The following is a 14697-nucleotide window of genomic DNA, read 5'->3' as shown; positions in this document are numbered from 1 at the left end:
AAGGCAGACACCCAACCAACATAGCCACCAGACGCCCCAAGGCACGCTGTTTTCAGCATGTGTGTTTATTTTGCCCACTATCTAATATAACTGCATAGTATTCCACAGGGTACACCCACCACACACACCTGTCCATCCTGAAGCTATGAATGCCTGGAGAGTCTGCAGTTTGCGGATACCACAAGCAACACTGCACCAATTAACCTGTGTGTGTTCCCTCATAGACTTTGGGGTCTACGTCCAGGACTGGGATGGCTGGCCCATCGAACATATGAGTATTTAATTTTACTGAGAACTGCTTCACCAGGAGTCCTGCGGTAATCAATAGCTCCCAACAGAATGTCAGGATTCCTGGAGTTCACAGTCCGCCAAACATGTGGCATTATCCAGGTCCATAATATATCCAAAATGGTACCTCTTTATATAATTTTTATTTTTCCATTCCAGTGGTGGAGCAATGGATGATCTTGCTCCTGGAAAAATGGAGCAGGAGGCCATGAGCAGATAAACCTGCCCAGTGAACCTGACTGCCTTCCCCCATCTGACCATGGTGCTATTGGCCACTGGCATGTTCTTCACCGCCTGGTTCTTCCGTTAAGAGCTTATTGCCACCAAGAACACTTAGGATTTCTATAAAGAGCTCCTCAGCTCCTTGGTGGCCTCGCTCTTCATGGCTTTGTAGTCCTCTTCTTGCTGCTGTGGGTCAGCATCTACACTGTGACCTTCTAAAGGCTCAAACCAGGTGGCTTCATTGAACCCCTACTTTTATAAATTAATTTACTATTGCTGGAAGTGTCCCAACTGCTTTTCACAATGAAGGCAGATGTGTGGGGAAACAAAAATGTTTTCCTATTTACCAAAGAACATGAACCTCTCCCTATAAGATTACTGATTTTTTTAGTCTTCTGTAGTTCTTGGTTGAACTGTATGCAATCTTAGGTCAAAATGTTATCTTTCTCTTATTGATTTATAGTAATCTCTTCTCTAGTAAAACCTACATAAACCCGTACACACACACACACATACACACACACACACACACACACAGAAACACTTGCATAGAGATCACTTGGGGACCTTGATAAAATACATATTCTGACCCACAAGGTCTGAGGTGAGTCCCAAGAGTCTTGCATAAATTACCAGATCCCACAATATGATGACAAAGATGATGTCTGTCCAAGAATCAAATGTTAAGTGGCAAAGGTTAAGACTATATTTAACTACTTGTTAACCTTTATTCTTCCATTTATATTTTAGAGTAAATTTATCATGGTTCTCAAAAGTATCCAAGTGGGGGTTTGAATAGAATTGATCAAAGTAACTAATATTAAATATTAGGAGTTTTTAAAAATATATTATCGGGGCACCTGGGTGGCTCAGTGTGTTAAGCCTGTGCCTTTGGCTCAGGTCATGATCCCAGGGCTCTGGAATCAAGCCCTCCATCGGGCTCTCTGCTCCACAGGGAGCCTGCTTCCCCCTCTCTTTCCACCTGCCTCTCTGCCTACTTGTGATCTCTGTCTATCAAATGAATAAACTTAAAAAATCTTAAAAAAAAAGAAAAAAATACATTATCACTGACTAAAGGCCAGCAATGTCTCTCCACTCATCCAGATCACTTTCTACCTTATTGCCTTCAGAATTTTTCCATAGATTTCTTGTGTGTGGTTAAGCTAAGTCCTAAATACATTTTAGTTTTTGTGAATTTTCTACAAAGTGTCTTATTTATAGTTGGTTATAACTGGTTTAGAGAAGGATGCTACTGATTTATTATGTTTGTATTTTACCTGACAACTTTGTGGAAAACTTGTTAGTCCAAATACTTTATGATCCTGATTTACTGCGATCATTGTTGCTTTTAGGTACCTAACCACTAAATTTCCCCCCAAATCACAATTTTATCTTTTTTTCTCTTTCAATTCTTTTTTTTTAAAAAGATTTTATTTATTTATTTGACACACAGAAAGAGAGAGAGAGATCACAAGTAAGCACAGATGCAGGCAGAGAGAGAGGAGGAAACAGGCTCCCTGCTAAGCAGAGAGACCAATGCAGCGCTCGATCCCGGGACCCTGAGACCATGACCTGAGCTGAAGGCAGAGGCTTAACCCACTGAGCCACCTAGGCACCCCTCTTCTCTTTCAATTCTTAACACTTATTTCTTCTCAGAGCACTGATCAAGAATACATCAAATGCTATGTGATAGTAGCTGTGTTAGTCTGTATCCTCATCTTGACCCATCTTTTAAAAAGAGTATCTAATGTTTTCAGTAGGTATAGTGTTTGTTGTAGAATTTCAGCAATCATTGCACCTAATGGAAAAACATTTATTTCATGTTTTTAGATAAATGCATTAGGAATGTCTGTCCTTATAGGAATATACCTATACATATCATATATAAAAATACATATATATATATTTATATGTCCATCTTACATAACAGAAAAACAAGTACATATAAATGTCAGCTCCCACATATCCCTGATTTGTTGAGTTGTTATCAAAACATTACTAAAGCATTTTTTCTGATCTGAAGATATCAAATAATTTTTCCCTAGAAATCATTAATACATAAATGGAGTTACATAAAATATATTGATAAATTTCTGATGAATCATTTTCTAACTTATATAACTATTACTTAACAATTATGTATTATAAAATACATTTTCATTTTATTTAGCCCTTACCTTATTTTTGATTTTCCTTACATAATCATAAGAAGAGCCGGGGCACCTGGGTGTCTCAGTGGGTTAAAGCCTCTGCCTTCAGCTCAAGTCAAGATCTCAGGGTTCTGGGATCAAGCCCCACATCAGGCTCTCTGCTCAGTGGGGAGCCTGCTTCCTCCTCTATCTCTCTGCCTGCCTCTCTGCCTACTTGTGATCTCTGTCTGTCAAATAAATAAATAAGTCTTTAAAAAAAAATCATAGAAAGAGCCAATATTTTTCCTCTTTATTGGGATTAGAATTGCACTAATCTCCTTAAATGAGTTTAGAAGGTTCGATTTTTCTCTTTTCTTCAACATTTTATGTGGGCACTTTAATAAGTCTTAAAAAATAGAACTCCTGTGAAAACAGCAGGAACTTGGAATTATTTTATCTCATTTCAAAGTTGTATCATTCTTTTATTAATCTTTTCTATGAAATAGCTTTTAACTTCGTAATCTTTAGCAATCTTTATAATTTCCTTTTATTATAAATTATTTAAGAATGCATCATTTGATTTCTAAACATATTGAATTTTTAATAAAGCTTTGGGTTATTAATTCTTTTTTTTAATTTTAAAAAGATTTTATTTATTTATTTGTCAGAAAGAGAGAGAGAGCACAAGTAGGGGGAGCAGCAAGCAGAGGGAGAAGCGGACTCCCTGCTGAGCAAGAAGCCCTATGCAAGATTTGATCCCAGGACCCTAGGAACACAACCTGAACTGAATGCAGGCTCTTTAACCAACTGAGCCACCCAGGTGCCCCTCGGTTATTAAGTCTTAACTGGAGAATTTCCTCTGTATAATATTGACACCATGGATAACTTCAGTTTTTAGTGACATAATCCATAGTCTGGTTTTGTAAATATTCTGGTTCATACCTTTATAACTAGTAGTCCAAGCAATATTCATTTTTTTTTGCTTTTATCTCAGATGCCTCTCATTATTTCTTACTTGATTTGTCAGTCCCTGAGAAGTGTGTGTTAAAATGGCCAACTTATCAACTATCTTCAGCAATCCGCAGTTTCAGTTTTCTTAAACTCTGGATTTACATGCATACATATTTATACATATCCACTGTTATATCATCTTCTATATTATTCCTTTTTAGATGATAAATTATTAACTGTCATTCCTCAGAGAAATTAAATCACTGGTTTGCATACAATAAACCTCTAGTAATCTTTTTAATTGAATTAGGTTAGAACTGAATCAGATAATGTAACCGGTTTTTAAGAGTGGGCAAGGAGGGAACAGGGAAGTCGGAGGACTACAAATGAATTAGAATTATCGGTACATCCTTCTGCTCTTGAAATTTTACTGAGATTGAATGTCCCCAAGAGTTTCAAAAGCCAATTTATTCTGAGCTGTAACCTAAGATATTACTGAGTTTATGAAACTGGGACTAGAAACTAGATTTTCTAATTCAGTTTGAAAAGGTAAGGAAAAGGAAGTCAGAGAGAAAGTCAGAGGCATACACACACTTAAGAGACCAAGGAATGAGAAAAATCAGAAATGGAGCCAGCAAGGGAAAGAGAGAGAGACCAAAAGAGATAAAAAGAGAGACAGAGACATAAAGACAGGGGGAGAACTCCCACATTCTCTGAACAATTACTGTGTTGCAGGCACTAGGGTTATGTTCTTTACTATTTTGCTGAAATGCACAAATATACTCCACAGAATCATTTTTAACAAACAAGAAGACAAGAAGACCGTTTCCAAGAGAAAACACAGATCAGACTTTTTCCAACATGGCTGAAATATTTATGATTTGTCTTCATAGTCAATTTAATTCAGATTTAAGGAGATGACTTTTCATAATCCATGGGCATGATCTATTTTTAGCACATTTTAGCAAATATTTTACTATAATTTTAGCAGAAATAACAAGGCCAAAATTTATGCCATTGGCTAGCTTATTTTTCTGATATTTCTACTCTAATACTCTCCAAACCCCATTATAAAACTACATCTAAATATATAACCAATAATCACATTTGAAAGAAATACACTTAGGATATAATTCATATCTGTTAGTAACAGAAGTAATCAATACTTTCTAACATCATTCAATCTAAAAATCATATAATCGTAGCTGTCTAAAATATGAACAATGTTAAAAATTGTTTTATTATGTATATATAGTGTCTACCATGTTACAATTTTTACACTTTGGTTTTCAGTTTCCTAATAAGGAATCCACAGAAACTTAGGTTTTCAAGTGGCATGTTTTTACCTGATCTTCTTAATTTCTTATTAAAATCAGCTTAAATTGGTTCAATATTACTTCCACTGGGATAGTTGCAAATAATAAATTGGATTCTAATGAGTAATGTTTGGGGTCTACAAAAACTCTAAAATTATTTGCAAATGCTGTATGTGTGTGTAAAATCCTAACTGTAAGGGAATTAATAATGGTAATATCTGCTTTGATGAATGACTTATCAGACCACTGATTTTTTTTGTTAATATTTTTAAAACTTTGAAGATCTAAGTCAAAACTAATTAGAAGTAATTTAACTATTAACACATACCAACTCATTATTTGTTATACATTCATCTGTGATTGTAGGAAGACAAATGTCAGGAAAGTTGTTCAACACTCAATAACCATGGTTGAATGAAAATGTATATTACTAAACCTTTATCCTCTGAATATGGATTCCATCACAACTATGCAAATAATTTATTACATTGACTTGATTTAGGATAGGTATTTCCTGAGTTCAATTTATCTATGGTATAAAAAATTCATATTAAAAGATAAACATAAAACACATGCATTGGTTCATAAAAGAGTGTCTAATAGTTTGTAACTGAGCCATCTATTTTAAGACTGTCATCTGGAGATAAGAAATTAATAAGCCTCTTGAGGATAGTAAATTGTTGTAGTCACTTAAAAATAAGTTGGCCCCACAAGGGACACTGGATCCAAGTTTTAGGGTTGTATTTCTTGAAACTGTGAGTAATCGTTACACACACATAAGAATTAGGTATTTGAAAAAGCAATAAAATCTTAACATTTATTGGAAAATAAAAGATGAAACTTACCCTTTGAAAAGCTTTATGAAGCTATTTTTTCATAGATATAAATGTCTCTACAGCTGGACTTTAATATTCATATGTGTAAGAATCAGCTGTTGCTCCTTGGCAGTTATAAGGAAACATCAAGTTCAAAATAGTGAAAATAATCTACACTATGCCCTTTATAGTAAGATACAATTAAGGTTGTTATAAAATTTGTCATCCAAAGTGAAAAGTTTGAGACTGAGAGGGAATACTAACAACAATTACATAGGGCTGAAAACAGAGGCTTTCTGGACAAACTGAAAAATAGAATTACCTTCACTACAAGGAACTTTGAATCCTTCCAATTTACTTCTTTTTCCTAGAAGAACCGTGTCAGTACATGAAGCACTGAGATGCTGTCCGGAACAGGTTTAGGATGGCAAACTGGTTTCAAGGATCACCTGCCCTGGACTGATCTTGGAGCACTGTATTAAGTGAAAGGCTGTGCTGGGACTCAGGGGAAGATCAGTTCTCAGGGAAAGAGGTGGTGCTACAGGTATGGAGTATTTTCTGATTTTGATGGAGTCTGCTGTTTTACTAGTTTTAACACTTTATTCTTCTGCCTTCCTCATTTATTGACAGAATTAACAATAGCTACCCACACAATCTACATTAACAATCTTCAAAAAACTCTACCTGATTCTTTAGAACTATTGTGCCCATTTTACTGTTATAGAAGCCAAGATACTGAGCATTTTAAAAACTTCCCAAACTGTTAACTGGCAGAGCTGGGATCCAAAGAGGGGAATTCTAGCTCTAGATACTGTATATTTAACCAGTTTGCTAGAATTCCTTTTGGGTAGTGCTTGAGATTTGTGGAACTCTTAGTTAATAATGTCCAAAATGAATTAAAAATCCAAGTTGAGGGGCATCTGGGTGGCTCAGAGGGTTAAAGCCTTTGCCTTCAGCTCAGGTCATGATCCCAGGGTCTTGGGATCAAGCCCTGCATCAGCTCTCTGCTCCGCAGGGAGCCTGCTTCCTCCTCTCTCTCTCTGCCTGCCTCTCTGCCTACTAGTGATCTCTGTCTGTCAAATAAATAAATAAAATCTTTAAAAAAAATCCAAGTTGAATATTATATGACTACTTATAAATAACATATATACCAATTCACTCTAAAACTAACAAATTCCTATGATCAGGAAAAAAAAAATGAAAGAAAATATTTAAGTATGGATAAGACTAGGGTCCACATAAGAGGAGGTCTTAAAGTCACCTAAATTTTTTTTTTTATCCAGTTTGCTTGGAACAATCACTTTTGTATCCACAGCAGCTAGAAGGCCCTATTTGTCATATTTATGGTGCTTACTGAATCACTGTAAAATGAGTGAATGAATAGTACAGATAAACCTGTGAGCTTTTTTCCTGTTCTTTATTCCAATTGCTGTCCTTAAAAGCCAAGAGGGGTAAGAGTAAGGGAAGAGTGAGGCTGCTCAACAAGCCATTGGTATATTTCTTTGGAAACAGCCAAGTGAAATGCCATGGGTGGTGGCTGGAAAAACCTTGCCCTAAGATGGGAGTCAGGACATCACCATATTCTGCCTCTAACTGGTGGAATTCTTTCTTCAGTCTATTTTGAGGACCGCTACTCAGCCTATTTTGTGTCACTGCTAACGGGTACCACATCATAAGTGACCCCATAAATTGTATGGTTAAAACCTGGCCTCTAAATACTGAAGTGACTTTTACTGGCTAGATACAGTTAACTGTGATCTGAAGAGACAATAACCTCAATGCAATATGAACATTCATACCCAAAGTTACCAGTTTTACTTCCAAAAATAACCCCCAAAACAAGTGACTGTTTTGTATCTCTTCTTCATTTTTTCCCAAATGTTCTAAAATGTGGATTTGGGTTCCAAATCTGTCTCTATGGATCAATATCACCATGGATTCCTCTCTTAATCTCTGTAAGGTTTGGTCTTCTTTTTTGCAAAAGGTAGGGATAATGATAGTTTCTATATCAGAAGAATGAAATAAAAGAAAGCAGATAATGGTTGTAAAGACCTAGTCACATTAAATAGTCTCAGTAAATATTGCTATGAATAATGTCTGAAAAGCCAACTAATATCTATAGAAGGATTATAATGAATCATTTATATCCAAGAAAACATTTGTAATAAAAGTTAGAACATGATGGAACTGAAACAAACAGGCTTGAATTTAAATAAAATTAGAGGCTAATCCTGCTCTTTTAAATCATGTTACTCATTCCAGCTCTTTCAGAGGATCTGGTTAAAAGATTAAGGAGGGAAGAAGCAATTCTGTGAAAATAAAAGTATTCAGTCATATAATAAAACATTACATGGTAAGTATGGATTAGTAAAACTCAAAACAAAAAAAGAAATAATGCTAGAAATAGAAAAGAAATAATGCTTGTGGAATACATTTAAACTAACTTGATTTGTTATTGTTTTGTTTTTACTGTGGTAAGAATACTTAACATGAAATCTAACCTCTTCAATTTTTTTTAAAGATTTTATTTATTTGAGAGAGAGAGAGTGAGCGAGAGAGCATGAGCAAGGGAGAGGGAGAAGCAGATTCCCCACTGAGCAGGAAGCGAGCGCCATCCCAGGGACTCCATCCCAGGACTCTGGGATCATGACCTGAGCCAAAAGCAGACACTTAACCGAATCAGCTACCAAGGTGCCCTTCAATTTTTAAGTGCACAAGACATATTAAGAATAGGTGTGGTGTTGTACAGATATCTGGACTCACTCATCTGGCCTAACTGACACCACCTATTGAACAGAAACTTCCCACTTCCCCCTTCCCTCAGTCATTCTGCTCTCTGCTTCTATGATTTTGACTGTCTTGGATATTTGATATAAGTGGAGTCAAGTAGTATTTGCTTCTGTTACTGCTTATTTCATTTAGTATAACGTCCTCCAGATCCATCCATGTTGCCACCTATGGCAGAATTTCCTTCTTGTTCGAGGCTGAATAATATTCCATATTCTGTTTTATGTATATACCACATTTTCTTTATCTGTACATCTGCAGATGGCCATTTACATTGTTTCCATGTCTTGGTTATTGTGAATAATGCTGCAATAAACATGGGAGTACAGACATCTCTTTGAGATCCTCATTTCAACACTTTTGAATAAATATCCAGACATGCAATTGCTGGATCAAATTGTAGTTCTATTTTTCTTTTTTTGCGGGGGAAGGGGGCAGGGGCAGAGGGACAGGTAGACAGAGAATCTTAATCAGGCTCCATGTCCAGGGCAGAATGTAATGAGGGGCTCAGTCTTATGACCTTGATATCATGACCTGAGCCAAAATCAAGAGCTTGATGCTTAACCAGCTGAATCACCCAGGTGCCCCAGTAGTTCTATTTTTAAATTTTTAAGTAAACTCCACAATGTTATCCATAGAGATTGTACCTTTTTAAACTTTTACCAAAAATATACAAAGGTTCCAATTTCTCTACATCTTTCCCAACACCTATTTTTTTTTTAATAATAGCCATCATAACAGGTGCAAGGTATTATCCCACTGTGCCTTTGAATTGCATTTCCCCGCTGATTAAATGATGTTGAACATCATTTTACACACTTGTTGGTCATTCCTATGTCTTCTTTGGAGAAATGTCCATTCAAGTTTCTTGATTATTTGCTTATTCATTGTTATTTTTTTAAAGGAGATTGAACAACATATTTTATTAGGATTTTTTCCCCATTATGAAATCTGTAATTGAGATAGTACCTCATTGAGGGTAACTCCTGGGAAAGAACGCCAGGGAATCAGGATAAAAACACAATGAGAGGAGAAATGAAGAGGCAGGATCAAAACTATTGCCATACATCCCTGAAAAAACAATCTTGTTTTCCGGAACAGCTACAAACAAGCCAAATTTGGGACAGTGAAGCATGTCAGGGCACCAAGTTTAGCTGGTTTATCAAATAAATGTTGATATAACATTGTCTTAACCTAAAGTTTGTCATCTTTTTATTTCTCTTTATTTTTTATTTTTAATTAACATATAATGTATTATTACCCCCAGGGGTATAGGTCTGTGAAATACCAGGTTTACACACATCACAGCACATATCTTCCCCAACGTCCATAACCCCATCACCCTCTACCTAACCCCCTCCCCCCTGGCAACCCTCAGTTTGTTTTGTGAGATTAAGAGTCTCTTATGGTTTGTCTCCCTCCCGATCCCATCTGTTTCATTTATTCTTTTCCTACCCCCCAAACCCCCCATGTTGCCTTCCAACTTCCTCATATCAGGTAAATATGATAATTGTCTTTCTCTGATTGACTTATTTCACTAAGCATAACACCCTCTAATTCCATCCATGTCGTCGCAAATGGCAAGATTTCATTTCTTTTGATGGCTGCATAGTATTTCATTGTATATATATACCACATATTCTTTATCTATTCATCTGCTCATGGACATCTAGGTTCTTTCCATAGTTTGGCTATTGTGGACATTGCTGCTATAAACATTCGGTGCCTGTGCCCCTTCAGATCACTACATTTGTATCTTTAGGGTAAATACGCAGTAGTGAGATTGCTGGGTCATAGGGTAGCTCTATTTTCAACTTTCTTAGGAACCTCCATGCTATTTTCCAGAGTGGGTGCACCAGCCTCCATTCCCACCAAGAGTGTAGGAGGTTTACTCTTTCTCTGCATCCTCGCCAGCATCTGTCATTTCCTGACTTGCTAATTTTAGCCATTCTGACTGGTGTGAGATGGTATCTCATTGTGGTTTTGATTTGTATTTCCCTGATGACGAGTGATGTGGAGCACTTTTTCATGTGTCTGTTGGCCATCTGGATGCCATCTTTGCAGAAATGTCTGTTCATGTCCTCTGCCCATTTCTTGATTGGATTATTTGTTCTCTGGGTATTGAATTTGATAAGCTCTTTATAGATTTTGTTTACTATCCCTTAATCTGATGTGTCCTTTGCAAGTATCTTCTCCCATTTGTCGCTGGCTTTTGGTTTTGATAACTGTTTCCTTTGCTGTGTAAAAGCTTTTGATCTTGATGAAGTCCCAATAGTTCATTTTTGCCCTTGCTTCCCTTACCTTTGGCAATGTTCCTAGGAAGAAGTTGCTGCGGCTGGGACAGAAGAGGTTGCTGCCTGTGTTCTCCTCAAGGATTTTCATGGATTCTTTCCTCATATTGAGGTCCTTCCTCCATTTTGAGTCTATTTTCGTGTGTGGTGTAAGGAAATGGTCCAGTTTCATTTTTCTGCATGTGGTTGGCTGATTTTCCCAACACCATTTGTTGAAGAGACTGTCTTTTTTCCATTGGACATTCTTTCCTATTTTGTCAAAGATTAGTTGACCACAGAGTTAGGGATCTATTTCTGGGCTCTCCATTCTGTTCCATTGATCTATGTGTCTGTTTTTGTGCCAGTACCATACTGTCTTGATGATGACACCTTTGTAATATACCTTGAAGTCTGGAATTGTGATGCCACCAACTTTGGCTTTCTTTTTCAATATTCCTCTGGCTATTAAAGGACTTTTTGGTTTCATATACATTTTAGGATTATTTGTTCCATTTCTTTGAAAAAAATGGATGGTATTTTGATAGGGATTTCATTAAATGTGTAGACTGCTTTAAGTAGCATAGACATTTTCACAATATTTGTTCTTCCAATCCATGAGCATGGAACATTTTTCCATTTCTTTGTGTCTTCCTCAATTTCTTACATGAGTACTTTATAGTTTTCTGAGTACAGATTCTTTGCCTCTTTGGTTAGGTTGAGTCCTAGGTATCTTATAGATTTGGGTGCAATTGTAAATGGGATTGACTCCTTAATTTCTCTTTCTTCTGTCTTGTTGTTGGTGTATAGAAGTGCAACTGATTTCTGTGCATTGATTTTATAACCTGACACTTTACTGAATTCCTGTTTGCGTGCTAGCAGATTTGGAGTGGACTCTTTTGGGTTTTCCACATATAGTATCATATCATCTGCAAAGAGTGATAGTTTGACTTCTTCTTTGCTGATTTGGATGCCTTTAATTTCCTTTTGTTGTCTGATTGCTGAGGCTAGGGCTTCTAGTACTATGTTGAATAGCGGTGTTGATAATGAACATCCCTGCCATGTTCCTGACCTTAGCAGAAAAGCTCTCAGTTCTTCTCCATTGAGAATGATATTCACTGTGGGGTTTTCATAGATGGCTTTGATGATACTGAGGTATGTACCATCTATCCCTACACTTTGAAGAGTTTTGATCAAGAAAGGATGCTGTACTTTGTCAAATCATTTTTCAGCATTGATGGAGAGTATCATAAGGTTCTTGTTCTTCTTTTATTAATGTATTGTATCACTGATTGATTTGCAGAAGTTGAACCAAACTTGTAGCCCTGGGAATAAATCCCACTTGGTTGTGATGAATAATCCTTTTAATGTACTGTTGAATCCTATTGGCTAGTATTTTGGTGAGAATTTTTGCATCTGTGTTCATCAAGGATATGGGTCTGTAATTCTCTTTTTTGATGGGATCTTTGTCTGGTTTTGAATCACAGTAATGCTGGCCTCATAAAATGATTCTGGAAGTTTTCCTTCCATTTCTATTTTTTGGAACAGTTTTAGGAGAATAGGAATTAATTCTTCTTTAAATGTTTGGTAGAATTCCCCTGGGAAGCCATTTGCCCCTGGGCTCTTGTTTGTTGGGAGATTTTTGATGACTGCTTCAATCTCCTTACTGGTTATGGGTATGTTCAGGCTTTCTCTTTCTTCCTGGTTCAGCTGTGGTAGTTTATATGTGTCTAGGAATGCATCCATTTCTTTCAGATTGTCAAATTTGTTGGCATAGAGTTGCTCATAATATGTTCTTATAATTGTTTGTGTTTCTTTGGTGTTTGTTGTGATCTCTCCATTTTCATTTATGATTTAATTTGGGTCATTTCTCTTTTCTTTTGGATACGTCTGGCCGGGGGGTTTATCAATCTTATTAATTCTTTCAAAGAACCAGCTCCTAGGGTCTTTGATTTGTTCTGTTGTTTTTTTGGTTTCTATTTCATTGATTTCTGCTCTGATCTTTATTCCTTCTCTTCTCCTGCTGGGTTAGGCTTTCTTTGTTGTTCTTTCTCCAGCTCCTTTAGGTGTAGGGTTAGGTTGTGTATTTGAGACCTTTCTTGTTTCTTGAGAAAGGCTTGTATCGCTATAGTTTCCTCTCAGGACTGCCTTTGCTGTGTCCCACAGATTTTGAGCTGTTGTGTTTTCATTATCATTTGTTTCCATGAATTTTTTCAATTCTACTTTAATTTCCTGGTTTACCCATTCATTTTTTAGAAAGATGCTCTTTAGTCTCCATGTATTTTGATTCTCTCCAAATTTCCTCTTGTGATTGAATTCTAGCATTGTGGTCTGAAAATATGCAGGGAATGATTCCAATCTTTTGATACCAGTTGAGACCTGATTTATGACCCAGGATGTGGTCTATTCTAGAGAATGTTCCATGTGTTCTACAGAAGAATGTGTATTCTGTTGCTTTGGTTATTCATTGCTATTTAATCACAGGAGAACCTTAAACATTCTGGATATTAACTCTTTATCAAATGCATAGTTTCAAATATTTTTTCCCATTCCACAGGTTGCCTTTTCACTTTGTGAACTGTTTGCTTTGCAGAATAGAAGCTTTTCAGTTTGAAATAGTCCTACTAGCCACTTAACTTTTGTTGCTTGTGCTTTTGGCATTTTAGCTAAGAAATCATGGCCAACACTATAGTGAAGAAGCTTTACTTCTGTTTTCTTATAGGATTTATACAGTTTCAAAACTTTTACTGAACTCTATAATGCATTTTGAGTTGACTGTTTTATGTGTGGTATAATATAAGTGTTATATTAATGAAACAGAGTAGAAAAATTTAAAAATCAACAAAGCTAGGAGTTAATTTTTTGAAGAGACAAAGTAAACTAACAAATTTTAGGCTAACTAAGAATAAAGAGAGAGTACTCAAATAAGTAAAATCAAAAATCGAAGAGAAGACATCACAACTGGTGCCAGAGAGATAACAAGAATAAGAGGCTGCTATTAACAATTACATGTCAACAAACTGGATGTCCTAGAAGAAATGAATAAATTCTAGAAATATACAACCTACCAAGATTGAATCCAAAAGAAATTGAAAATCTGAATGAATTAATAAGTAAGGAGATCGAATCAGTAATCAAAACTTCCAGAAAAAAAAAAGCCCTAGGGGCGCCTGGGTGGCTCAGTGTGGTTAAGCCTCTGCCTTTGCCTCAGGTCATGATCTCAGGGTCCTGTGATCAAGTCCCACATTGGGCTCTCTGCAAGCACGGAGCCTCCTTCCCTCTCATTCTCTCTGCCTGCCTCTTTGTCTATTTGTGATTACTGTCAAATAAATAAATAAATAATTAAAAAAAAAAAAAACAGGACTAGATGTTTTCCCTAGTAAATGTTGCCAAATTTAAAATAAACAAATAAATAAATAAGGCCAAAACTTTTCAAACTTTCCAAAAATTAGAGGAATGAGCACTCCAAAACTCATCTTATGAGGCCAGCATTACCCTATTACCAAAGCCAGGTAAAGATACCACAAGAAAGTTATAAGCCAAGATCCCCAAAAAATAAAGATACAAAATCCCTTAAAAGTATTAACAAACTGGAGGGGAGGAGTCAAGATGGCGGAGAAGTAGCAGGCTGAGACTACTTCAGGTAGCGGGAGATCAGCTAGATAGCTAATCTAAAGATTGCAAACACCTACAAATCCAACAGGAGATCGAAGAGAAGAAGAACAGCAATTCTAGAAACAGAAAATCAACCACTTTCTGAAAGGTAGGACTGGCGGAGAAGTGAATCCAAAGCGACAGGAAGATAGATGGCGGGGGGAGGGGCTGGCTCCCGGCAAGTGGTGGAGCAATGGAGCACAAAATCAGGACTTTTAAAAGTCTGTTCCGCTGAAGGACATTGCTCCAGAGGCTTCACCGGGATGAA

General features: G+C 36.5%; 1 pseudogene; it reads left to right on the top strand.

The window, feature by feature from the left end:
- Nucleotides 1-416: 416 nt before the first annotated feature.
- Nucleotides 417-729, top strand: LOC116859897 (annotated as a pseudogene).
- Nucleotides 730-14697: the final 13968 nt, after the last annotated feature.

This window comes from Lontra canadensis, unplaced genomic scaffold (genome assembly GCF_010015895.1).
Source record: "Lontra canadensis isolate GAN:19392208 unplaced genomic scaffold, GSC_riverotter_1.0 scaffold167, whole genome shotgun sequence".
In the NCBI taxonomy this organism is placed as follows: domain Eukaryota; kingdom Metazoa; phylum Chordata; class Mammalia; order Carnivora; family Mustelidae; genus Lontra; species Lontra canadensis.
This window is presented reverse-complemented; position numbering and strand designations above follow the sequence as displayed.